Here is a 4,350-nt window from a genome sequence, read left to right as displayed (position 1 = left end):
TTATTGGAAACTGAAGGGAAGGTGATCCTTGTTATAGAGTGGCAAAGAACTTGTGTAAATTGTATGCATGGTCTAGTGTTCTGTAGAAGATAGAACTTGCAAGCAGTGAAATTGGATATTTAGCAGAGGAGATTTCTAAACAAAGTATTGAAGGAGTAGCTTAATCCCTCCTGACTACTTAAAATGCCAAAGTAAAATGCCAAAGGAAGAAATAAACTGAAGACGTAATTGTTAAGTAAAAATGAACCAGAACTTGGAGCTCTGAAAAGATCTCAGCCTATCCATATTGCAAAAGTGAGAAAGCTTATTCTGAAGAGAACACTTAGTGTGTGTCTGAGCAATCATTTGATAAAGAGATCATGAGTGTGGTTCATGAAATTATCAGCCATATCAACAGAGACCAGGAATAAAGATAGGATTAAATCAGCAAAGACACTGCCAATTGAACTAAAGGGGACAGAGAAAGTAGGAGAGAATGAAGGAAGGCTGTCAAACTTCTTGGATTTTACACTGAGCTATTCAGCTGTGGGCATGTATTATTCTTCAAGAAAAGGGAAGGGAAGAAGGACCCCAAAGGTGATTCATAGATCATCGGGGCTGCCACTCCCACCACAGACCCAGTGTGCACAGGCCCTGGGGAAAGGTAGGACAAGGCTGCCTCCACCTTGGTTTCGGTGGGGGGGACCACTGCCTCTACATAAAGCCCCAGTGTGGTTAGGGCCTCCACAGAAAGCCTTGGCCTTGCCTAGACACAGGCGTGGGGTCAACCGGATAAGCTGCGAAAGTGACTTTACCACCCCAGTGGGCCAGGAAGATAAAGCATTGAACCAAGAAGGATTATTCTTTGCACCTTTGCATCTAATGGATTTGCTCTGATAGGTTTTAGACTTCTTTAGGACCCAGCATTCCTCCCTTCTTTCCTATTTCTCCCATTTGGAACTGGAATGTCTATCCTATGTCTGTCCCACCATTGTATTTTGGACGCGAATGACTTGTCTGATTTCACAGGTTCACAGCTGGAGAAGAATTTTGCCTCAGGATGAACTGTACTTTGAGTCTCATTCATATATGATTTAGATGATGTTTAGATGAGATAGGACTTTAGACTTTAGAGCTGATGCTAGAACAAGTTAAGAGTTTTAGGGATGCTGGGATGGAATTAATATATTTTGCATGCGAGAAGGACACAAATTTTGGGAGGCCAGGGGAGGAATGTTAGGGACTGAATGTGTCCCCTCCAAATTCATATGTGGAATCCCTAAACCCCCAATGTGATGGTATTAGGAGTTGGGGTGTTTGGGAGGTACTTAGGTTTAGATGAGGTCATGAAGGTGACGCTCCCATGATGGGATCAGTGCCCTTATAGGAAGAGGGAGAGACACCAGAGTTTCCTCTTTCTGCCATGTGTGAGCACAGCAAGAGGACAGCCATCTTCAAGCCAGGACAAGGGCACCCTGATCTTGGACTTGGCAGCCTCTCTAACTGTGAGAAATAAACTTCTATTGTTTAAGCCACCCAGTCTATGATATTTTCCTATGACAACCTGAGCAGAGTAATATACCCGGTGACATGTTTTGATAGAGATTAGGAAATTCGAAGGTTGGAGCTCGTTACAAAGGTATATAGTAGACTCTCAATAAACCTGTCATACTGAATAAATATGGATTAAGAAGAATTAAGAATTAAAAAGAATTCTCACAGGAATGTAGGATAAGCAAACGTTTTATGGATAAGATCGATGTTGGGAGAGAGGTTACTTTGTGCTGAAATACACAAGAGGTACACAAATGTTGTTGTGGATCTTACAGACTTTTGTAGGTAGAAAAAAAGTAGGAAAAGGTATTCCAGGAAGAAAGAATTGTAAGAAAAGAAGTGGAAAATGAGAAGCATGAGGTATATGAGGACAGTGTGTAAATTAAGTTGCTTGCAATGGAAAATCCATGTAGGGAACAGTAAGAGATAACACAGGACAGAGGCATTTAATTTGTATTGGATAGGGACTTAAATAGCAGGCCATTGCATTTGAACATTATCATGAAGGCCACTAAAGAGTTTTCCAGAGGGGACAGACCCATTATATGAAACATCTGCTATACCCTGATTCATTTCCTCTGCTTCTTCCCCAAAGCTGACTCAACTACTGCAGGCTCAGCCCCATAGCTGTTTACAACCTCAATACCACTATTGGATTAGCCTTTCCAGATATGATGATCCAGCACTGACAGCTGGATTTCCTCAAGCCTATAGGCTCCTTCATCACCAACCAAAACTAAGGTCCAGTGAACTAGGTATAAGCCTGGGGCAATCATGTAGCCAGATGCTGTTGGCTCAATCCATCAGACTGAGTGTATGTCTCTTATCTTCCTCTCTATTTCTGCCTAGATTAGCCTAAAATCCCAGCCCCGACATTCAACCTATTCTATCCCACCATACACAGAAACTGTAAAACTGAATTCCTGTCTTGAACATCAATAACCCACAAGGGGTCTCTAATTCTCTGCCTCAGTTATGAAAAGCCCTTTCTTACCTGATAACTGCACTCTGAACCTGTCCCCCACTGGCGAGGGATCTGCCAAATGGGAAGATTTTGTGACACGCACTGTGACCTTCCTGACTCCCAAAGTTGCCAGTTAATATTCTTGATTGCTATTCCCCAGCAGAAGGAATGATTCCTGTTACTATAATTGCCCATTTACTGCTTGAGCTTGTGAGCTTGCCATGGACGAGATCATACATGTAGGTCAGCTTGCCAAGGCTCAGTTTCATCTATTGAATTTCCCTCCCTTTCCTAACTGGCTGAGAATTACTGTAGTCCCAGCATATCTCATAACTATGCCCATCCAAATTTAACATGGGCATCATTCTAGCATTTTAAAAAACCCTTTAATAATTTATCAATATGTAGTGAATAAGGTTCAATATGTACTGAATTCATGCTCCAAACTGAAGTTTCTCAAAAATCTGTCTCACCTTTCCTTTTTTAAATTATCTATTATTATGCAACAAAGCTGATTACTGAGCTACCTCCAGAATGTTACTGACCTTCTCCCCATATCTTGGCTTCAGCTGACAATTCTTTCTTAATGAGGCAAAACCAACTACCTTCCCTCCTAATACTATAATCATATTCCTATTTCAAGACCCAGTTGAAATCCTACCTTCCCACCAAAGAGATTTATTTAAGGGCAGCCTCCCTAGGCTGAGGTAAGAGGACAGAATGCTAGGCAGTAGAAGCTACATTAGAAGAAAGTTCCACAAAGGAAGCGACCTCAAACATAATAGACTATAAAGGCCTCTTGAGAGTCAAGCCATAAAGAGCATATCCTTATCCTTTGTCCAAAAGACCTTGTAGACTTTACTTCTTTGTCAGACAAAGAAACAGCTTTTATTATAGCCAAAAAGCATTGTTTATATTACCCTAAATTCCCTTTTAATTAGTTATGGCAAGATCAGAAGCAATGCAAATGAAAATGGCATAAAACACAGCCTATCACTTTTAAAAGTGTTAATGAATGCCCCGTGGATTTTTTTTTTAATTGCATGAGAACAGACAAGGAAATGTCTCCATAAAACTGTTGCTTCTCAGGGGGAAGTGTTAATGCTATGCAAATTAAAATTTGAAAGTCTATTTAACTGAAATCAGCAACACCAAGAGCTGTGCATATGGAAAACACAATTCTTTAGCCCTGAGAAGGAGCTGTCCAAGCTTTGATAGCTATATGTATCTCTAGCTTTATCCATTTAAGGGAATGCTCTAATTTTATGTTGCAAAGTAAGCAAGGAGTTCTAACAGACGTTGAAGAAATTTTCCCTGGTTGGGAACATGGTGGGGTGAGGAGGGAGGGCTAACTTGATTCCTCTCCTTGAGAAAATTTCATAAAGGCTAAAGAATTCTTGAGAAGTGGACGTAACTGAACATGCATGCCCTTAAGAAACTTTTCATCTAATGTGATTCTTAAATTTCTCCACTAGACAAATGTGATTTCTTAAAAGTTGGAAATGAAATATTTTGTATTTGGCTATAGATATTAAAACATATATTATGTAGCATCCCTATTCTTCTCTTTACATAATTTAAATGTTTAAAAAGCAGTTACATTCCCATTCTTTTTCTCATTCCTTACCAGCTTCAGACAAAAGATTTTAACCATGTTACTCTCTGACAGCACAGTTAAAAGAAATCATTAGTCACAGTGTGTGTAATCTTTATAAATTTTAGCTCGGCGTTAGCTAAGAGAAAGCCTGAGGCTTTACAAGCTTGAAAAGATATATTGCTCTGTTAAGAACTAATAGATATGTATTATGGATATATTGCTTTGGGTGACCAGCTAGAACACTGAAGAAAACTTA

The sequence above is a fragment of the Eschrichtius robustus genome, chromosome 4 (genome assembly GCF_028021215.1).
Source record: "Eschrichtius robustus isolate mEscRob2 chromosome 4, mEscRob2.pri, whole genome shotgun sequence".
Taxonomy (NCBI): domain Eukaryota; kingdom Metazoa; phylum Chordata; class Mammalia; order Artiodactyla; family Eschrichtiidae; genus Eschrichtius; species Eschrichtius robustus.
This window is presented reverse-complemented; position numbering follows the sequence as displayed.